Here is a 24529-nt window from a genome sequence, read left to right as displayed (position 1 = left end):
ATAAACAGACATGAAAGAAATTTCTTTGTTCAAGAAGAACATAAAAATGGGAATGAAAGTAAAAGGAGAGAAGAGGGACAGGCAATTCTTTCCCCACTCCCAAATTCACCTTAAAAGGCCTTTGAGACCTTTGGTCTTAAAAACAGGGACCATAAGCAGTCATTTAATTGGAATGATTATAAGGAGAACCCAAAATGTTCCCGGCCCTCTCCAAATCAAAATGCTATGAGTGGTGTAGCAGCAGTGGTGGTGGTGATGATGATGATGATAACAAGATAGCAGTTAGCATCCTCGTGTGCTAGACGCTGTGCTGAGTTACACTCATCGCATTTAAACTTCTGGACAGACTTAGGAAGTAGTTTTACTCAATCTAAGACGGAGAGACGTTAACTACCTCACCCAAAGGACAAGGGTAGAGCTGGAATGTACACACGGGCACGCTGACCCTTGAAAGGTACCAGAATACGCCACCCCAAAATACACCTCTTGGGTATATGAATTCTTCTGAGTTAAAGGCAATTAAGAATCAGCAGACCCAGGAAAAACTCTAAACACCGGGGCCTTGTTTTTCCTTTTGTAAAGGAAATTTCTATTTATAAAGGAAATTTCCATTTTTAAAGATGGAAATTTGGGAAAAAGAAAAAGATGTAAGTACGGACATTCCAGACTAGGAAGAGGAGAACTTTTAACACCTCTTACCAATGATGAAAAGCCAACCTTAGATCTGCATTGCAAACCTTACTAACAAATCCTTGTTAACCGTACTTTTCTTGGTCACCATCTCTTAATTTGTCTCCCTCACCCTGAAGCCCCAAATCCCTTTTCTTCTGTTTTAGCATAGGATGGCATATAAACACCCATTTGCGTGGCTGACTGCTGGGTGCTTCCATGCATACATGAGCGATGCACACGTGAATCAATTCTGTTTTACTCTTATTAATCTGCCTTTGGCCAGTCTAACTTATAGAAGCCCAACTAGAGAACCTAAGATGGAGAGAAGAAAAGATTTTTTCCTCCCCTAGACACTGTTCCATCAAAGGTGTCTCACAAAGGCATCATTCCTGCAGACCAATGTGTGATCACCCCGAAACCTAAAACTATTCTTGAGGACTAACACAAACCAATTCACAGGAAGATGTTAACAATCATCTCTGGGAGCAGGGTTAGAAAGAAGGAGTGAAGAGTGGCCTCTTTAAATAAGATGTAAAATAGAGAGAGAAAGATCAATATCTATATAGATAAATCAAAGGCGATTTAAATTTTGTTAAGCTGCAAAACTTTGTATCAAATTTATTAGAAATGTATGGAATTTTTTCAAATGTCTCAAAATGTATAAATTAAATAGCTCTTATTATATCACTTGAAATTAGATGGTAAAAAACAATATCTTTGTAATCTTTTGCTACTGAACAATATGAAATTTGAATTCAAATTGATAAATGGGTATGGGTGTATCATTTTTATAAGGCAACAAGGCAGGACATATTTCCTCCTTGTTCTACTTTAACTGTTTTCACTTGGTAAAATTGGCTTCACATGTCAGTTCTTTAATTGCAGCTGAAATGAAAGCATTTCCAGTTACTGTAGGGTAGGCTGGCTTGTCGAAGAACACCTTGTCAGAATATTTTGATATTCTAACCTGCTGCTTTTTTAAGTACCATGGCTCCAAAGTTACAGGAAGATCAGGAAAAACTTCCATTTGATGAACCAAATTTACCCTTTAATACTTGCGCTAATTTTTTAATGTTTTGTTATTTTTTAATCAAATGGAAGTTAAAATTCTATGCAACTGAAAGAGATTTCTTCAAATGAGCAAGGAAAATGAAGATTTTCATCATCTTCGTTTCTGTCAAAACCTGTGGCCTCTACAAATACAAAAATCTGCTGCACCTTGATTGCAAGTTTCTGGCTAATGATAATAGAAGCAATCATTTGATACAGAAGTATTTTCAGATCTTAAATTTTGCCATTTTTATAGGATTAAATTACTTTAAAAAAAAAAGGCAGTAGAGCAGGCCCTGCACTTCATCTGGCCAATGATCAGAGGTGTCATGAATACAGATTGTTAATGATTATGTGTACCTGCCTGCAGAACTGGACAAATGTGGGTCTAAGTAACAATGATTACAGAGACATACTGCCCAGACTACAGACTAAGAGTTTCCTTCTGTCTTAGGTGAGAAAAATGATTTCCGAATCAAGTACTCTGCCCTTTTTTTTCATATTTCAAAATTAGCTGGAGATTGAGAATATAGATATAAAACAGAAAGAAAAGGGAAGAACTATGTCACAGATAAGCCTAACAAAATGCGTAATATGCTGAAACGACCCAGGATGGAGGGTAATGGTCATCATCAAGAGTCTTCTATATAATGCTGGATCATTTCTCTGGTCCCATTCTCACAGGACTCTAATCTCTCCACAGAACTACCCAGCGGCCACAGTTCAGAGGATATCTAGGAGGAAATGGGAATTACTCTGAAAGGTGTCAAGAACTGGAAGAATACATTCCAGACGAAATTTATCCCAAGTATCCCCTGAGTGAAATTAACACTCTGGAATGTCCTCTGAGTGAAATGAAGAAAGGAAAATCCAACCCCTTAGAGGTTTAAGGGTTACACGTTAAAACTACTCATTCGAAGCTAAAACCCAAATGGGTGTTTAATTTTATTTTTTCCTTAATAAACTACTGAATGACTTTCCACAATCTCTGGTTACATAAATGAAGTTTAAAAATGAAGTTTGTATAGAAGAATGGATAAAGGAAATGTGGTATATACTGTGTTGTACATACACACACACACACAGAGGAACCTATTCAGCCATTAAAAAAAAAAAAAAGGAAACCCTGCTACTTCCAATAATCTGAATGGACCTCGAGAGCATTATGCTAAGTAAAATAAGCCAGATCTTAAAACTTCTCATCATAAGAAAAAAATAATTGTAACTATGTGTCGTGAGGGCTGTTAACTAGACTTACTGGGGTTATTATTTCACTTTATATACAAATATTGAATCATTATGTTGAATGCATGAAACTAATATGTTACAGGTCAATTATATCTCAATTTTAAAAATGATTTTGCTAATTCGATTGTGATGATGGTTGTACAAGTACACAAATTTACTAAAAATTATCATCAAACTGTACACTTAAAAGAGTATAATCTTTAAGCTTAAAATGCAGAAATTTAGGTATAAACGATTTAAAGTTGAAGTTTACTTAGAGGCATATACCAGGTCATTGAAAAAGCCAAAATAAGAACTATGAATATCAAATCACTTAAATACATTGCTGCTTGGTAAAATTAGGTGCTATCAACTCAATTCAACAAAAGATGCCAAATATTTTTTATATATGATATGGAGGGTGAATGGGGGGGCAGTGGTTAAATAAAATGTGGAACAGTAATTGTCTAGTAGAGGTATACAGTGTTCTAAGTAAGAATTGAAAATAAATAATTATTTGTGTACATTGGGAAAGACAGGGGAATTGATAATTGAAGTATGGATGGATTGTTAGTAAGCAAGAGTAGCTTGGAGGTGGGGAGTCACATTCTAGACCAAGGGTGACATTTGACCAAGGGTGAAAAGTCGAGAGCATGTTCTGGGCAAAGCAGCAGGTCTGTTTTCAGTGGAAGTATGTTACTTGAAAGTCGGTATATGGTAGAGGGACGGAGGAAAGTCATCACTGGAAAATGAGATGGGGAAAGGCAGGGTAGAGTGACAGCCTAAGGTGTGGGATTTTGTTTTGCAGACAAGTGAGTGGTATTGGAACTGTTGCTTGGTATTACTCCAAAATAATTTTTTAAAAACCATGTGCCACCTTATACATTTTTTAATTGACACTGAAAAATTTTTTTTCACAGTAAGTTTAAGTAAGTTGCAAAGTTCAAATATGGAACTGTAAAATAAAACTGTTACATCACCCTCTTAAATGTATTCACTGAAATATGATAAGAAAATTGACATCCTCTTTTTTTCTTTCAATTTGAATTTCCTTTCTACTTCCTCCACAGAATTTTATCTAATATATTTTTAAGCTTGAAAGTCTACTGATGATTCTAACCATCCTTCTCTGTATGTATGTTAAAATAAAAACATTATTGTGACACAAGGCTCTAAGTATTTTTAAAGGACACTTTTTTTTAAATTGAATTGTCATTAAATTACTAGTACACAGTTCATCAAAAGAGCATAAATATTTATTAAGCATAAATGTAAAAATTTATTATAAATTCCGTCTTTACTGGTGAGGGCGGCCGGCCTGGGAACTGTGTGTTGCCGTGGCAAAGGGGCCGCACAAATGCTTTGGTGACCGGAAGGCGTTCGGTACAAGCGAGAGGGAGGGATGGCAGGAGACCCAGCACGAAGCCTTCCCTACAGACAAACCAGTTGTAGGAAAGAGTACAAATGGAAAATGAGGACATGGAAATGGACTCATTTTTAAAGATCCTTGCCTGCTAGTTTGTTTCCCTCTAGGGATACACTACGCTCATTGGAAGATGCACACTTACACTATGGTTTGTTAGGAAGAAGCGTGTGACCTGCACAGTGCAAACTAATGTGCAGGAGGGAGATATGGCAAAATATCAGAGACTTCTAAGGGTTGAGTAATACAAGAAACACACAGCAACTACTGGGGATAGTGGATGAGTGTGAGAAATTCACTGATTTTGAAACTCTGCAGGAAAAGGTTGTAATTCTTTGGCAAGGAAATACTGAGCTCATTTTTATAAAATTGAGATATAATTGACATATAACATTATATTAGTTTCAGGTGTACAACAGAATGATTTGCTATTTATGTATATTGTGAAATAATCACCACAATAAATCTAGTTAACATGCCTCATCAGACATAATTACAGACTTTTTCTTATGATGAGAACTTTCAAGATCTACGCTCTCAGCAACTTTCCTTTTTTTTTAATTTAAAAGATTTTATTTATTTATTTGAGAGAGAGCGTGAGAGAGAGAGCACGAGCAGGGGGGAGGGCAGAGGGAGAAGCAGACTCCCCGCTGAGCAGGGAGCCCGACGCGGGGCTCAGTCCCAGGACCCCGGGATCGTGACCCGAGCTGAAGGCGGACGCTGTTCACCGACTGAGCCGCCCGGGCGCCCTCTCAGCAACTTTCTTACGTACAATCCAGTATTGCTACCCACAGTCACATGCTGTATGACCCTGTACAGCACATCCTCATGCCTTATTTTATACCTGAAAGTCTGTACCTTTTGTCTACCTTCACCCATTTCACCCACTCCTTCATCCCCCATCCCCACTGCACTCTCACTACCACTGATCTGTTCTCTATACCCATGAGCTCCTTTGTTTCTTTCTTTTTTTTTTTTTTAATTCCACATCCAAGTGAGATCATATAGTATTTGTCTTTCTCTGTTGGGCTTATTTGATTTAGTATAATGTCCTTAAAGTCCACCCAGATTGTTGCCAGTGGCAGGATTTTCTTTTTTTATGCCTGAACAAAATTCCACTGTATCTATAAATACCACATTTTCTTTATCCATTCATTCATCCATAAATATCTTACTTTTTATACAGGAGAATTTTTAATGAACAGCTAACCAAAAATAATTTGTCATCATTTCAAATATGAAAAGACTAATTATGACTATTACTAAATTTTAGGTGCCTAACATTCTTGTTTTAAGATAATCAAGATATAAGGAGTTCACATGACAAGTCAAATCAGTTGAAGGGCAGAGGACACTGCTAAAATGCTATGCTACTGTCGAATCGCATCTTAATTTTGCTGTCCAAAATAAGAGGTATTTTACACAAATGAAAACTCCACATTCCAGAAAAAAAAAATCCACATTCACTATTTTGCACACTTTACTATTCAGGTCTCTAAATCAACAACCAATAATAAAATGATGATTAAATTCATTTTAATTTTTTACTGAACTTTAAAATGTGCAACATGATAGAGAAATTCCCACAGTCCACTTCAAAAAAAAAAAGAAAAAAAAAGTACCATATTGCATCACTCAGTAATAAAACTATTAACTTGGAGCCCAAAGAGAATATGAAAACCTGGTAGTTTCAAATACAGCTCAACTTTATAGTTATTTGTATGTCTAACTTAACATTTATTTCCTGCTTGTATTTTACACAAAGTATTTTGTATTACTAGATATAATTATATATTCTGCAAAATGAAAAAGTATAATATAAGGCCTCCTTTAGTCCCATCTGGATATAATAAAGGAATCAAATTTTGAAACGGCACATCTGTGAAAGGAAAATTCTACCTTTAATCATAACAGAAACAGCTGATTGCCCTTTTTCCTACACTGTGGCACCTAATAACTGTTAAGAAAAACACTAGCCACATGTGAAACTCTGAATCACTGGGGGATCTGAAGAGCCACAGACTGGTTGAATCAGTTTCAAGCTGACTTTACAAAAACCCAGTCCAAAGTTGAACCTTTGCAACATTATATGTGGAATGTCCTTTAGGATTCTGATTACGTAGTAGCTGAGTAGCCACATCTGTGATACATTACAAAACCAAAGTAGTTGCCAGTAAAGTTTTTAGTATTTCATCTTTTAAGAACATACACTTTTGGTTTAGTAAAACCTACACTGTCTTAATAGCCTAAAATTTTAGACTCACTTCCATGTCTTTGAGTCTGAAACTATTTTCTCTTCCTTGAGTTAGTACAGATTAATTTATTAGGTTATTAATCTATTTAATATATATGTAAAGAAAAAACATACTAAATAACTTTAGGTGACTTATTAAAAAGTCATAGGATGAGAAAACTGGGAAGAACCTAAGAGATAGATAGACCAAACTGCTCTCCCGCTACAACTTCCAGGCAAAGGTAAAAATTTAAAGAGGTTATATGACTTGTCTAAGGTCACACAGTTAAACAGGGTTAGAATAAAAGGGTTAGAACCAAGGCCTTCAGATTTTCAGAACAGTGAGTGCCTTCTTAAATGCAACTCTTACAAGTTAAAATTTATGATAGGTTTCATAATAAAACACTTTTATTACAGATTTAACCAAAGTACACAAAAATGTATTCTAACAGTGAATGTGACTTATTGAGTCTGCCATCATATAAATATATTTAATATTAATAAAACCTCCACATTCCAAATTGTTTCATTCTCTTGAATAGGCATTACTACATTAACCACCCACTGGGAAAAACCAACTCACAACCAATCCCAAACACTTCCCCATTTGTGGGGGGATTAAATACTGGGTCATCTGTTGAAGAGTCTGTGTTACGTCTCATTCAAAATCTATTTGAAAGAACAGTGGCAAGTCTCACACATGGCTGGCTATTTCATTAAGGCCAAACATAAGCGTACTCTGTGACCCAGCAGTTCAGCTCCCAGGTATATACCCAAGAGAAAGGAGTACATATGTTAACCAAAGGACACATACAATGTTCATGTAAGCTTTATTCATAATAACTGAAATCCAGAAATCATCCTAATGTGCAAACAGGAAAATGGGGGAAAAAAATGTGGCTACAGCACAAATCGGAAGAGAGACAAATTCCCCGTGCCCACAAGCAACATGGACGCCTCCCGCAGACATCCTGTTGGGCAAATGACAAGATGGCAGCACTAAAGCAGAGGCCCGGATGAATACTGGCATGCGTCTCTCTGCCTGCAGTGACAGGCTACCTGCGAGCCACTCCTCCCCCCTCGGCCCTCAGAAAGCCTCATGCTTCCTTCATGAGTCCTCTTCACTCCCTCCCTGGACAGCTTTCTCCTTCCCTAGAAGGACTTCAGAATTCAGTTTGCTCTGTGTCAATCACAAGACCTCGGATGAGAAAATACAGTTAGAAATACCTGATCCAAAAAACACCTTTGTTCAAGAAAATAAGAAACAAATTCTATACTTTCAGATCTGATGCACTGTTTTAAGATAAAATTCCAATTCCAAAATTCCTGCAAGAGAACAATAATAACACCAGCTGATAACTACCGAGCACTTTCTATGTGTCGGATACTATCCTAAGCATTCTACATACATTAATTCGTTGTTCTATGGATGTTACTCTATTCCAGGCTAAAACAAAATACTAAATTTACATAGTATCCCACAAAGCACTGTTGATACATTATTTAATATTCTTTGTACAGGGTACTGCTATTATGCCCCAGTTGATATCTGAAAACATTAAAACCTGGAGAAAAGTGAAAATCTGTCCAGTGCCCCACCCAAATCAACAGCACATCCAGGACAGTATCAAAGAATGGCCCTGACACCTGCCAATCAGCAACACTCAGTTCTGTTTTTATGGATACCCTCTGAGTTCTAAAATCAAAGATCCTTGCTTGAGATAAGAGAACAGAGGCTCAGGAGACACTTCACACTGAGGTCCCAGTATGAACTCACTGATAACACATGTTCCAAGTAGGAAAGGTACCTGAAACTGAGGAAATGAACAGAGGTGAAGGTGGGCTAGGTTGGTGGTAAGAGAACAGTAGTAGGTTAATGTTTATCTTGTTTTCTTTTTTTCTTTTGACAACTCCTTTCCAGAAATAGTAAGAGATGGAGAGACATATAAAGAAACTTATAGGCTTCCACTGGTAAATCTGAGAGTAAACAAAAGAAGAGGAGCTGGTGCCTTGGGAGACTTACAAAGGCTCACTAAGAGTGTGGAGAGCGCCCTAAGCCCAGTGTGACTGGGAGTGAATGCTAGAGGGCGGGTGTCTGAAGACTCATGGAGCCAGCCACCAAAATGATCCCCAATTCCTCTCCAGGGCCATAGGCGGGGAACAGAGTCCATCTGCAGAGCAATCATATCTTGAACAATAGAGAGATCTTTGTGATATGGTTTTCTGCAAATTTCACTTTTATACCACATTATTTGCAATATGAGAAGCACCTAAAAGTGTGGAGAGCCATGTTATCCAAAAGAATATTTCTTTCTCAGGTTCTGGATGGAGGATGCAAGTCAAGGAATTGATTCCTCACACTCATTACAGAAACTCTTGGTGCTCATGGAGTCCATGAGGCTCAGGTCTCATGGACAAAGGTTTCTACAAATAGGATACAACCCTGAAAGCAAGTGTTAAGATGATTAGTTCACACCAAATGCCAGATAATGGCACAACAGTTTTTAAAAATGCTACTTTTTTTCTTTTAAGTTTTAACTCACATCAAGTAAAATGAGTCTGAAAAGATTTCAGAAGGCTCAGAATTAGAAATCAAATGGAAAATTTTAAATGTCTCATTCAGTGAAATCCCTCCAAAATGGTGTTCCCTTTTCAGAAAGACTCAGATGTGAATGAAGTGATCAAGATTCAACTAAACAGCCAGATTAAAGACAAAACTGATTCAGACTTAGGTTTTCTACTTGCGTGAACACTTCACTACAATCATGACTCATTCAAGATAGAAGAATAAATAAAAACATCATAACGATATTTTAACAAAAACGTTGGTAATAAAACCGAGGCACTTTAAAATCTTTGTTTACTTCCATGACGGTAAAACAATGTACTGCACATTTCAAAATGACTCATTAATCTCTGGAATTAAATACCTCTGAATTACCAGTATTTTCCAGTGGTTTATTGTAAATCCTAAAGTTTATAGCTATTGGTTGCCAATTTGGTATCTTTTTAGTTTAGTAAATTGACATCAACGCAAACATCTTCTTTTGATTAACAAATGCCTAATCAATTGATGTGCAAAGCTTTCTGGAAGACTACACAGATGATGGAACATAGCCTTGTGAAGGGGACATCACTATCAAGAAAACAAAGCATTTTTACGAATCAAGACAAACAGAAACTTCAGCAACATAAAAGGTAGTGATTATAGAAGTTGAATTATCTATTAGAATAGAAATAACAAAATACTATTTGATATGGGTTTTTCATAAAAGAATCAATTAAAAAGAGAGAGCGAGTAGCAACCAACTGTTATAGTCAAGATTCAGCCTATATATGCCACATTACCTCTTATGTGGTGCCCAGAGCTATGAGTATCTAATGAGGTATACATTTTATCTCTGTGCTTTCTGTAAGGGTGATGTTTGTTACAGGCCACTGAGAGACTCAATTAATAGTGATCTTTTGCTGTCAATAACCTACTAATGACATGAGCTCCTCCTCAAAAGCGTTAGGAGGGCAGATGGCACCATAAGTGATTGATGGCACCTTTGACATGGAACACAAAAATTAAGCAAGAAAATTGACTAACCCAACACGCTAATGGCCTGACAGATATATAGGCAGCCCATTTCAAGGCATAAATAATATTTACTGACATCAGAAGGAATGGCAGAGTAAAGACCTCTGAAAATCCTCTCCTCCATAAAAGCAATGAAGATAGTGACAAAATGGTCAAAATCAACCTTTTCAGAATTCTGAAAATTAACTAAAGGCTTGTAGCAATCTGGGTAGCCTTTGTTCAAGGAAAATGGAGGGATCTTGGTAAGAATTGTGAGCTATGAGGCATTTTAAACCTGCCCTTTCCTCTCCTCCCACTCCCCAGTTCTGCGGTAGCCTTGAAAACCAACAGCCTTTAATCATAGTGAAAACCAGCAGCTAGGCAGCCACTGGAGGGGACAAAAGAGGGTCAGAGCTCCTTCAAAGCCCTATTCTAAGAAAACTGTCATTATCTGATCTGTCTAGTGGTTCTGTGGAAGATTCTACTCACCCAGCTTGCTTATTTAACCTGACCTGGCACTCACACAGTGAAAACAGCCTTTTTCCCAGGGGCATTTGTCAAAAATAATCAGCTGCAATTGTTCAACATCAGGGCTGCCTGGGGCTGTGAATAAGTTGGGGCAAATGATAAACAAACCAAAAAGCTTAACAGGAAAAACTAGGGAATGTGATGTCCAGAGGGGGCTTTGAAAACCCTTGACATATTGTGGGGAATCTACAGGCCACAAGCATACATAGGACTGTGTGTGTGTGGAGGTTGTACATGTGCTCACTAAAGACCCAAGAAGGCCCTCAGCTCTCACCTCTGGCTCAACCTGAAGTTTCACACAAACAGGAAATAAAGGTAAAGACATAAAGACAAGCACCCTGACTGAGCATTTAAGACATGCTCCAGTATGTTCCTCTGTGGAGAGGGAGAGACTTACAGTTCTAGGCACTTAAGAAAATCTCTACCCATCAGCTGACCACCAAGCTAATCAGATAGAGACTTCACTATCTACACATAACAAAAATACAGACTTAAGAAAAGTCACTAAACAAGACAACGATAATAACAATAACAACAACATACCACGGGCGAGCGAAGACTATTTGATATCCAGAGCGTCGACACTACATTTAAATATCTAGTTCTCAACAAAAAATATAAAACATGCAAAACACACAGGGAAAAAAGCAGCCAATAGAAACTGTCCTGGCAAAAGCCCAGACTGTACTTACCAGACAATGACTTCAAATCATCATTTTAAGTACGTTCAAAGAAGAAAAGTGTGTATGTTTAAAGAACTAAAAGAAAGCATAAGAATAATGTCTTACCAAATAAAGAATATCAGTACTGAGAAAGAAATTATAAAAAAGAGCAAGATAGAAATTCTGGTAAGAAACGTGTCAGAATGGAAATAAAAAATTCACTAGAGAGGCTCAGTGGGAGATCTGAGCAGGCAGAAGAAAAAGTGAGCAAACCTGAAGACAGGTCAATTGAGCTTACTTGGTCTCAAGAAGAGAAAGAAAAAAGAATAAATATAAATGAACAGTGCCTCAGAAATCTGTGGGATACCATCGAGCATACCAGCACAAACATAATGTGAATTCCAGAAGGAGGCAGGGGAAAAAGGCAGAAAGAATATCTGAAAAAATAATGGCAAAAAACCTTCACAACTTTAAAGAAAAACATTACACATTCTAGATGCTCTAGGTAGGATAAACTCAAAGAGATCTACCCCAGGTGTTTCATAATCAACCTGTTGAAAGACAAAGAGAGAATCCTGAGAGCAGCAAGAGAGGAGCAACTCGCCGTGAACCAGGGACGCCCAATAAGATTAACAGCTGATTTTTCATCAGAAATCACAGAGGCCAGAAGGCAATGAATGGCATGACATAAAAGGGGCTGAAAGAAAAAGACTGTTAATCAAGAATTCTAAATCCAGAGAAGTCATCCCCCCCAAAAAAGAAGAAAAAAATTAAGACATTCTCAGATAAACAAAAACTGAGAGAATATGTTGCTAGCAGACCTATGTTAAAAATACCAAATGAAGTTCTTCAGGCTGAAATGAAAGGACCCTAGACAATAACTAAAATCCACATGAAAAAGTACAGAGCACCGGTAATGAAAACTATACAGATAAATAGAAAAGACAGTATAAATGTGGTTTCTGTTTGTAACACTTGTTTTTTATCTTATCTAATTTAAAAGACAATGGCATAAGTTACTAATTAGAAATGTGTTGATGAGGGGCACCTGGGTGGCTCAGTCGGTTAAGTATCTATCCAACTCTTGATTTTTGCTCAGGTCCTGATCTCAGGGTCCTGATCTCAGGGTCGTGAGATGAAGTCCCATGTCAGGCTCTGTGCTGAGTGTGAACCTACTTAAGATTCTCTTTCTCCCTCTCCCTCTGTCTCCTGCCCCCCGTTCATGCTCTCTCATGCTCGGTCTCTCTCTCTAAGGAAAAAAAGAAAAAGGAAAAGAAATGTGTTGATGGGCATATGTTGTATAAAAATATAATCGGTATGACAACAACAGCACAGAAGGGGAGAGGGAACTGCGGTATACATAAAAGCAAAGTTTTTGTATAGTAGTATAAAGTTGGTATTAATTCAAATTAGACTGCTACAAATTAAGATATTAACTGTAATCTCTAAGGCATCCACTAAGAAAATAACTAACTACACACACACACACACACACACACACACACAGACATTTATACAGACAAAACAAGGGAATTAAAATGGCACACTAGAGAATGTTTCCCACAAAACAAGGCTGTTGTGGGTTGCACTGTGTCTCAAAAAAGATATATTACAGTCATCATCCCCAGTACCTGTAAATATGATCAGTTGGAAACAGGGTCTTCGTGGGTATCATCAAGTTTAAATGAGGTCAAACTTAAGTAAGGTGGGCCCTAACTCAATGACTGGTCTCCCTATAAGAAGAGGAAGTGTGGACAGAGACAGAGAGGAGAACACCACATGAAGACTGACAGAGAAATTGCGGTGACGTGTCTACCAGCCAAGGAGTGCTGGGAGAGAGAAACGGGACAGATCCTCAATTCAGAGCCTCCAGAAAGGAACTAAGCCTGCCAACCCTCTGACTGTGGACCTTTGGCCTCCAAAACTGGGCGAGAATAAATATGTGTTATTTTAAGCGGCCTAGTCTGTGGTACTTTGTTACGTGTACCTTAGGAAACTGACACACAAGCAGTCATGGAAGAAGAGAGGAACAAAACATGGATTTGTTGAGGTAGGAAAAAAAAATGAAGGCTGAAAAATATACTAATACATTAATCAGAAGATTAACGTCTGAAATTTCAACTGATCACAATGGAGGCTGATATTCCATAGGACACTGGATAAGAAGAGCTGATATAAAGCTTGCTTTTTAGATATATTTTAACATGTAATTAGGAAGTTCCTTCTTTGTTGCCGTGTATTAGATACAGACTTATCCACGTTATTTTTCTGTAATCAAACACTGCTTTACATGTAGCAAATTTTTCAGTGATTTTTAAAAACACAAAAATACATGCTATAAAAGAAAACAGAATAGACTTTCCCCCTAAATTAACAAACAATTAATTCAAAATTACTTTCAACATTACGGTTTGATTTTCTCTGGACCACATGCAGCAACTCTGATACTGAAAATGACTGATTACATATGGACTCTTCATGCCCATTTAATCTACCTGACAGTTTGGCTACATGACATGCAAATAAAGGAGTTATTAACAATAATAATAATTTAAAAACCCTTACGTTTCCAATCTAGGGCACAATCGTTATTTACTATTAAATGACATTACAGAATTTTGAAACCTTAACATTTTCATGCTTATTATTATTGTGGTACACAAAGGAAGATGTGGGAAAAAGAACAGAAACATTCTGGACCTAGAAGCAACAAACAATTCAGTAGATTAGACATAAATAGAAGCAAACTAAGAAACTGAACATTACTTTCTGAAAAATATGCAGAATGTCACTCTACTATTCTATGAACCATTAACTTCATTACCAACCTTTCTGTTCTACACCATGAATCATCTGAAAATTCCATTACCCACCTGATATAAATTATGAGGATTTCATTTTACTAAATGCTGAATTAGCAAGTGCCTAAGGTAGCCTTTCATAGGCTATCAAAGCAAAGAAATCAATAGAGAAATGATCCTAGAATCAAAAGAAAAGTGTAAAGGAATGACCGTTGATTGCCTTGTGTGTTAGCTGTTCTCTGTGCTTATGAAGGAAAGTCAAAGGCAGCTTTTCTCAATGGTTTGAGCATAAGTGACTTCCTAAATTAATGAGTAAGATAAAGCCCACAGATGGTGTATTGTGGAGTTTGAACTATACTAATTTTGACAGGTGACATGGAAGCCTTCTCAGCTACTCCTGTGAAATTAAGGATTCAGGGGAATGGCAATGTGAAATGCCTTTTAAGATGCAAATTAAACCACACACATATCTAATGCCCTCCTTTATAAACGGAAATATACACAGGAATACAAAAGATGGAATAGGAACATTTGTATGCCACAACTGAAATATGTAAATTTCCAGGCTTTTCAAGTATTCTAGAATATTTTAGAAGTATTCTATAAAGTATTTCATGTATATAATTTCCATTATATATAATTCTTAATATATCTAATATATACTATATTACATATTATATATTTAATATATATTATATAAATTTAATATATAATATATATTATAATTTCTAATATATATGTTCATATATGTACACAAAAGTATTTTGTTTTGTTAAAAGATATCCATACAGACAGACATGCTTCCACAGATTTGACCATGGTGTCAGTTTCTTTATAAAGGATTTGCTGGGGCCTTTTCTCCTATCATCTTGACACGTTTTATCCCTACGTACTTTTCCTCTCAGGAAATATCCTCTCAGGATATTTATTCTTTTGGGAATAAATATCCACATGTCATTGGATTTCATGAGCAATATTCAAAATTTTAGGCCAATGGCAAGGGGAAAAAATGATATTAGAAATTGAGAAATACAGACAGCTTTTACTACAAAGTGGATTAAAGCATCTTCTGGTAACCAAAAATGATTTAATGATTTATATTCCCACACTGGGTCTAGACTCCCACCTATGCTATCTGGTAATTCAGAAATGGGAACTGAGAACAGCAGTGAAGTCCACCGTGTACGTCTCTATAAATTATTGATGGCCATATAAATAGAATTTTTAAACAATGCATTTTCCATTGCGCTTCCCAGGAAGACAGAGGTAACCCAATATTTTCAACATGAGGAACACTCATCCACAAAATAGTTCATTTTCCCCTAAAAACTTGGGACAATAAGCATAAATAAAATTCCTGATGAAACCTTTTGAGTCTGTTGGCTGTGAGCACAGCAACAGAGAGTCATTTGCTGAGATCATGTCTATCTGTTTCTGAGTTCATTTCTTTTCTGGGTCCTAGGGTCTGCATGGAAGCACGAGGCTCCATCACCCAGACGGAATATGACAAACTGAAACTAGAGTAAGAAGCAATAAGCTTCCTATGGAAGTTTTTCTGAGGGGCTGCAGGGTTTGAGAAAAGCTTAGGCTTCTTGCGCAGGGCTGGAGCTCAGAGGCTGGAAGGTGACAAGGGATCAAGGGGGATCCCAGGAATGAACAGGCGGAGATGAAAGGGTCTGAGAAGGCCCTACTGAAGCTTTGCTGATGCGCAGGCCCAAGCCCATCCGAGGCTACAGAACTGTAACGTGGGGAGGAGCCTGCAATCATGCTTATGTGGAGGAGCATTTTAGTTTCATCTTTCATCGTAAGTAGTCAAGTCATTTGGCAAACAGAGCTGGGGCCTCCCCTCCATCTTCCCTCCCTTCCAGAAGGGCTGCTCCCAGCACTCAGCATTAGGCTCCCAGGAAAGCCTGATACACTTTTTATTATGGATATGAAACCTTTTAGAATTTGATGTAGGCTCCCCTCCCCCCTCCATTTTCAGATAGGCGCAAACTTCGGCTTCCACTTTCAGATGTGTCAGGGACCTCCTGAAATTCACAAATGCCAGGTTGAGAATGAAGTGCTGAGGAGTATAATTGGCCAGAAAATGGGTGCCAACAGTCAGATCAAATCATACACTGACGTCCCAAAGCTAAATATGGATGGCAGAAATAGAAGATTTCTCCTCTCCACTTCCTTGCTTAAAATAAATCATCTAACATGTCCTTCCATTTATCAAAAGGGGGAAATATTTTGTATACAACAGCACAAGTCTATTTGCGTATTTCTGTTATTCTGAAAAGTATAAGCCATAAGGAAAAATAATTTTAAGGGCCCCCATGTGAATTATTGACTTGAGTTTGGAAATTCTGTATTGCTTTGACGCAACAGAAATACAGCAAGTCCTGAATTTGCTATTATTTTGAAACTATGAGGCAGCTTTTAGAAGTCTGCCAAGCCAAACATATTATTAATACTCATAAATTACCATGTGGCATATTTATTGTCTTTTACCAGATAAATTAATTTTGATAAATATCCAATTAGGTTAGAATACAAGATCATTTAAGTGGAAGTAAATATACAAAAATCAAGGGTAGCGGAAAACTGTTAGTCATTACAAGATTTCTCAACCAAAAACAGATGCAACATTTTAAATATCACTATTTATGATCAATCTTACATAATATAACATAAATATACTAAATGTAAATCTTGTAAAAAAAACTACACATTTTAACTGAAGCTAAATAAAATGTAGTATAATATCAATGTGAATAGTATTTTTAGTGATATTTTACAGAGTAATATAAATTGAAAAGTAATTTGATTTGTTCATAACGCGGAATGTAGTTAAATCCTTAATAACAAGCATTTGCGCTCCAGATTAATCAACTTGCCCTCTCTGGACCAGGCTGTAAGTGATGTACTAAAATTCGGATATAATTTTAAGACATACAGGAATCTTAAGGGAGATAACAGTTATTTTAAATTATTCATAACACAGGGAGAACCAGAATAGCTTAGATAAATAAAATCCATAGATACTTCCTATATCCCTTACCGGTCAACAGCTTTAATATCTTTTCCTTACCAGCCAACCCATAAAATGAAAAACAAGACAAATTGCCTGATTTTAATTTCTCCCCCTTGACCATCCACTGCTGACTCCTCTATTGGGAGATTATAAAAATCAAAATAAAACAAAACAGTGGAAGCTAAGGAGTGGGAAGGAGAAGAAAGAAGCTAAGAGCCTAGATAATCTATAAATTAAGTAATCATACAGTGAGCTCATTTGCTCAGGTAGTTCTAAAGATACTATCTATCATTATGATATTTTAGCAGGGGAAATAAGTAAAACTCATCCCTTAGATAGATCTTCCCTCACCATCTCGTACCTCTTCACAGAAGTGACTCATAGGTGAGAAACACACGTGACAACCATCCACAAAGTCTTCCAAAACTAGATGTCAGCACAGATATGAAGATACTTCAATGTATATGAGACATGCAGTCAAGGAACAGCTAAACTTCGGAGAAATCACATCATTCCGTACACATTCATTAGGCATGTCATCACAGGCCCTGAACTGCAAAGATGTGACCAAGATAGCCTCTCCCTAAAAGGTGAGGGAGTTTAAACCTTAAAAGTACATCCTATGTTAACTATAATATGCATCTTCTGTTCCTATGGAGATTTAATAAATAGTAGTATCAACAGATCTATTTTTCCACATTGTACTTTTAAATAATGACAGAAACTTTGATATTTTCCTTTAAATGATTTCCCCTTTGTGGGAAACCTCTCCCAACAGTTCTGTTCGGTTTACATGTAAACAAGTGATCACAGAGCATGGTGATGAGCGCCCAGAGATATGCTGGACAGAGTCTGACAGAGCACACAGGGAATCTGGGAGCATTCGGGAAGGCTCTGTGAAAAGATGCAGTGCAGTAGAAAGCATTGTAGAATCAGACAAGATAAGAAACCAGTCCGGGTGCTAACTACTTATGTAATTTGACCAATAATTAAAGCGTTCTAAGATGTGGCTTCTAAATCAATAAAATGAGGAGAATAATATCTCTATAGGTAGCTTATTTTAAGAAGGAAAAGAGATAATGTGTGGAAAGCAATCAGCGTGGTTTCTTGAAAATAAGGAGCAGTTGATAAACTGTACTGATGTTATTGTTATGCCGTCTTGAAAAAAGGTACCAGTGATCTCTGGTGCCTTAGGACAGGCAGCCACGGTGTCACTGCCACTGGTCTCCAGACGCTGTGTGGGGTTCCCAGGTATCGTACGGTCTGAATTAATACCTTAGCTGTGGGCTACCTACAACTAGGAGGGCAACACTAAGCAATGCGGTTCAAGAGTGGTCAAGTTCACCGGCCACACCACCTTCTGTAAAGGTCAGAGTTCACTCAAGAGGAATAGGCCAGGGTTATTACCTTAGTAATATCAATAGGAGAGCAAACACAGAGCGAAAATCTCTCTTATCTGCCATGATAGGGGCCATATATTAGTCAACACAGGCAGTAGCAAACAGCAGTACGTCTGATTCACTCATTATTGCCGATGGTCATCACGTGGTAGGAATGGAAAGAGAAAAAGTTAAAGTAGAAATTTCCCGAGTGTGAAAAACCCGCGAATGCAGGAGGCATCGCAGAGTACTAAGGGGATGAGAACACGGGGATGCACTGGACGAAGGCATCTTAAGGCTGCTGTATGCCAAGCTAAAGAGTGTATCTTCTTCCTGTGGGTAACGGACAGGCGCTGAGGTCTTTAAGATGAGCTAAGATAGGTTTTAATCCATTGTTTTATCTATTGTTTCAACCTCATGTCCATATTTAATAAGTACTGCATAAGGTTATACTTATGTTTCTGCAATTATAGGATGCTTTTCCAAGATACATACACGTAAGTACAAATGTTTGAGATATCTCTTTGTCAGCTATCTCATCACTTAAAATGAATCTCAAATTATTTCTTTTAAGGCAGCAGTATGTTAAAATTAGGGTTTGTAGATGTTCCAAACAACACTTGACTTCTTGCCTGCCTGTTAAGGATTAAGAATTCTCCCTCCCTCCCTTTTATTCACTACACATTTATTCAACCTCTACTACATAAAGTGCCACACATAATGCTAGACTCTTTTTTTAAGTAGGCTCCATGCCCAATGTGGAGCTTGAACTCATGACCCTGAGATCAAGAGTGACATGCTCCACTGACTGAGCCAGCCAGGAGCCCCTAGACGCATGATAAAACCTTAAAAGTACATCCTATGTTAACTATAATATGCATCTTCTGTTCCTATGGAGATTTAATAAATAGTAGTATCAACAGATCTATTTTTCCACATCGTACTTTTTTTTTAATAATTTTTTTATTGTTATGTTAATCCCCATACATTACATCATTAGTTTTAGATATAGTGTTCCATGATTCATTGTTTGTGCATAACACCCAGTGCTCCATGCAGAACGTGCCCTCCTCAATACCCATCACCAGACTAACCCATCCTCCCACCCCCCTCCCCTCTAGAACCCTCAGTTTGTTTTTCAGAGTCCATTGTCTCTCATGGTTCTTCTCCCCCTCCGATTTCCCCCCCTTCATTCTTCCCCTCCTGCTACATTCTTCTTCTTCTTTTTTTCTTTCTTAACATATATTGCATTATTTGTTTCAGAGGTACAGATCTGAGATTCAACAGTCTTGCACAATTCACAGCGCTTACCAGAACACATACCCTCCCCAGTGTCCATCACCCAGTCATCCCATCCCTCCCACCCCACCCCCCACTCCAGTAACCCTCAGTTTGTTTCCTGAGATTAAGAATTCCTCATATCAGTGAGGTCATATGATACATGTCTTTCTCTGTTTGACTTATTTCACTCAGCATAATACCCTCCAGTTCCATCCACGTCGTTGCAAATGGCAAGATCTTATTCCTTTTGATGGCTGCATAATATTCCATTGTATATATATACCACCTCTTCTTTATCCATTCATCTGTTGATGGACATCTTGGCTCTTTCCACAGTTTGGCTATTGTGGACATTGCTGCTATAAACATCGGGGTGCACGTAGCCTTTCGGGTCCCTACTTTTGTATCTTTGGGGTAAATACCCAGGAGTGCAATTGCTGGATCATATGGTAGCTCTATTTTCAACTTTTTGAGGAACCTCCACACTGTTTTCCAGAGTGGCTGCACCAGCTTGCATTCCCACCAACAGTGTAGGAGGGTTCCCCTATCTCCGCATCCCCGCCAACATCTGTCATTTCCTGACTTGTTAATTTTAGCCATTCTGACTGGTGTGAGGTGGTATCTCATTGAGGTTTTGATTTGGATTTCCCTGATGCCGAGCGATATTGAACACTTTTTCATGTGTCTGTTGGCCATTTGGATGTCTTCTTTGGAAAAATGTCTGTTCATGTCTTCTGCCCATTTCTTGATTGGATTCTTTGTTCTTTTGGTGTTGAGTTTGATGAGTTCTTTATAGATTTTGGATACTAGCCCTTTATCTGATATGTCATTTGCAAATATCTTCTCCCATTCTGTCAGTTGTCTTTTGGTTTTGTTGACTGTTTCCTTTGCTTTGCAAAAGCTTTTTATCTTGATGAAGTCCCAATAGTTCATTTTTGCTCTTGCTTCCCTTGCCTTTGGCGATGTTTCTAGGAAGAAGTTGCTGCGGCTGAGGTCGAAGAGGTTGCTGCCTGTGTTCTCCTTTAGGATTTTGATGGACTCCTGTCTCACATTGAGGTCTTTCAACCATTTGGAGTCTATTTTTGTGTGTGGTGTAAGGAAATGGTCCAGTTTCATTCTTCTGCATGTGGCTGTCCAATTTTCCCAACACCATTTGTTGAAGAGACTGTCTTTTTTCCATTGGACATTCTTTCCTGCTTTGTCAAAGATTAGTTGACCATATAGTTGAGGGTCCATTTCTGGGCTCTCTATTCTGTTCCATTAATCTATGTGTCTGTTTTTGTGCCAGTACCATACTGTCTTGATGATGACAGCTTTGTAGTAGAGCTGGAAGTCTGGAATTGTGATGCCGCCAGCTTTGCTTTTCTTTTTCAACATTCCTCTGGCTATGCGGGGTCTTTTCTGGTTCCATACAAATTTTAAGATTATTTGTTCCATTTCTTTGAAGAAAGTGGATGGTATTTTGATGGGGATTGCATTGAATGTGTAGATTGCTCTAGGTAGGATTGACATCTTCACAATATTTGTTCTTCCAATCCATGAGCATGGAACGTTTTTCCATTTCTTTGTGTCTTCCTCAATTTCTTTCATGAGTATTTTATAGTTTTCTGAGTACAGATCCTTTGCCTCTTTAGTTAGATTTATTCCTAGGTATCTTATGGTTTTGGGTGCAACTGTAAATGGGATCGACTCCTTAATTTCTCTTTCTTCTGACTTGTTGTTGGTGTATAGGAATGCCACTGACTTCTGTGCATTGATTTTATATCCTGCCACTTGACTGAATTCCTGTATGAGTTCTAGCAGTTTTGGGGTGGAGTCTTTGGGATTTTCCACATAAAGTATCATATCATCTGCAAAGAGTGAGAGTTTGACTTCTTCTTTGCCAATTTGGATGCCTTTGATTTCTTTTTGTTGTCTGATTGCTGTGGCTAGGACTTCCAATACTATGTTGAATAGCAGTGGTGATAGTGCACATCCCTGCCGCGTTCCTGACCTTAGGGGGAAAGCTCTCAGTTTTTCCCCATTGAGAATGATATTCGCTGTAGGTTTTTCATAGATGGCTTTTATGATATTGAGGTATGTACCCTCTATCCCTATACTCTGAAGAGTTTTGATCAAGAAAGGATGCTGTACTTTGTCAAATGCTTTTTCTGCATCTACTGAGAGGATCATATGATTCTTGTTCTTTCTTTTGTTAATGTATTGTATCACGTTGATTGATTTGCGGATGTTGAACCAACCTTGCAGCCCAGGGATAAATCCCACTTGGTCGTGGTGAATAATCCTTTTAATGTACTGTTGGATCCTATTGGCTAGTATTTTGGTGAGAATTTTTGCATCCGTGTTCATCAGGGATACTGGTCTGTAAGTCTCCTTTTTGATGGGGTCTTTGTCTGGTTTTGGGATCAAGGTAATGCTGGCCTCATAAAAGGAGTTTGGAAGTTTTCCTTCCATTTCTATTTTTTGGAACAGTTTCAGACGGCTAGGTATTAATTCTTCTTGAAATGTTTGGTAGAATTCCCCTGGGAAGCCATCTGGCCCTGGGCTTTTGTGTTTTGGGAGATTTTTGATGACTGCTTCTATTTCTTTAGTGGTTATAGGTCTGTTCAGGTTTTCTATTTCTTCTTGGTTCAGTTTTGGTAGTTGATACATCTCTAGGAATACATCCATTACTTCCAGGTTATCTAATTTGCTGGCATAGAGTTGCTCATAATATGTTCTTATAATTGTTTGTATTTCTTTGGTGTTGGTTGTGATTTCTCCTCTTTCATTCATGATTTTGTTGATTTGGGTCATTTCTCTTTTCTTTTTGATAAGTCTGGCCAGGGGCTTATCAATCTTGTTAATTCTTTCAAAGAACCAGCTCCTAGTTTCGTTGATTCGTTCTACTGTTCTTTTGGTTTCTATTTCATTGATTTCTGCTCTGATTTTTATTATTTCTCTTCTCCTGCTGGGTTTAGGCTTTATTTGCTGTTCTTTCTCCAGCTCCTTTAGGTGTAGGGTTAGGTTGTGTACTTGAGACCTTTCTTGTTTCTTGAGAAAGGCTTGTATTGCTATATACTTTCCTCTTAGGACTGCCTTTGCTGTATCCCAAAGATTTTGAATAGTTGTGTTTTCATTTTCATTGGTTTCCATGAATTTTTTTAATTCTTCTTTAATTTCCTGGTTGACCCATTCATTCTTCAGTAGGATGCTCTTTAGCCTCCATGTATTTGAGTTCTTTCCGACTTTCCTCTTGTGATTGAGTTCTAGTTTCAAAGCATTGTGGTCTGAAAATAGGCAGGGGATGATCCCAATCTTCTGGTACTGGTTGAGACCTGATTTATGACCTAGGATGTGATCTATTCTGGAGAATGTTCCATGGGCACTAGAGAAGAATGTGTATTCCGTTGCTTTGGGATGGAATGTTCTGAATATGTCTGTGAAGTCCATTTGGTCCAGTGTGTCATTTAAAGTCTTTATTTCCTTGTTGATCTTTTGCTTAGACGATCTGTCCATTTCAGTGAGGGGGGTGTTAAAGTCCCCCACTATTATTGTATTGTTGTCGATGTGTTTCTTTGCTTTTGTTATTAATTGCCTTATATAATTGGCTGCTCCCATGTTAGGGGCATAGATATTTACAATTGTTAGATCTTCTTGTTGGATAGACCCTTTAAGTAGGATATAGTGTCCTTCCTCATCTCTTATTACAGTCTTTGGTTTAAAATCTAATTTGTCTGATATAAGGATTGCCACCCCAGCTTTCTTTTGGTGTCCATTAGCATGGTAAATGGTTTTCCACCCCCTCACTTTCAATCTGGGGGTGTCTTTGGGTCTAAAATGAGTCTCTTGCAGACAGCATATCGATGGGTCTTGTTTTTTAATCCCATCTGATAGCCTGTGTCTTTTGATTGGGGCATTTAGCCCATTTACATTCAGGGTAACTATTGAAAGATAGGAATTCAGTGCCATTGTATTGCCTGTAAAGTGACTGTTACTGTATATTGTTTGTGTTCCTTTCTGGTCTATGTTGCTTTTAGGCTCTCTCTTCGCTTAGAGGACCCCTTTCAATATTTGTTGTAGGGCTGGTTTCGTGTTTGCAAATTCCTTTAGTTTTTGTTTGTCCTGGAAGCTTTTTATCTCTCCTTCAATTTTCAATGACAGCCTAGCTGGATATAGTATTCTTGGCTGCATATTTTTCTCATTTAGTGCTCTGAATATGTCCTGCCAGTCCTTTCTGGCCTGCCAGGTCTCTGTGGATAAGTCTGTTGCCAATCTAATGTTTCTACCATTGTAGGTTACAGATCTCTTCTCCCGAGCTGCTTTCAGGATTTTCTCTTTGTCTCTGAGACTCGTAAGTTTTACTATTAGATGTCGGGGTGTTGACCTATTTTTATTGATTTCGAGAGGGGTTCTCTGTGCTTCCTGGATTTTGATGCCTGTTTCCTTCCCCAAATTAGGGAAGTTCTCTGGTATAATTTGCTCCATTATACCTTCTGCCCCTCTCTGTCTTTCTTCTTCTTCTGGGATCCCAATTATTCTAATGTTGTTTCGTCTTACTGTATCGTTTATCTCTCGAATTCTGCCCTCGTGATCCAGTAGTTGTTTATCTCTCTTTTTCTCAGCTTCTTTATTTTCCATCATTTGGTCTTCTATCTCACTGATTCTTTCTTCTGCCTCATTTATCCTAGCAGTTAGCGCCCCCATATTTGA

At 37.8% G+C, this 24529-nt stretch overlaps 1 protein-coding gene across 4 annotated transcripts in view; it reads right to left on the bottom strand.

Moving 5' to 3' along the window:
- The window catches only part of CDKAL1 (CDK5 regulatory subunit associated protein 1 like 1), a 708317-nt gene that overhangs the window by 274054 nt on the left and 409734 nt on the right, over positions 1–24529 (bottom strand). The gene's annotated exons all lie outside the window — the stretch shown is intronic.

This window comes from Phoca vitulina, unplaced genomic scaffold, assembly GCF_004348235.1.
Source record: "Phoca vitulina isolate PV1807 unplaced genomic scaffold, GSC_HSeal_1.0 scaffold31, whole genome shotgun sequence".
Taxonomy (NCBI): Eukaryota; Metazoa; Chordata; class Mammalia; order Carnivora; family Phocidae; genus Phoca; species Phoca vitulina.
Note: the sequence above shows the minus strand (reverse complement) of the source record. Positions and strands in the feature narration are given on the sequence as shown.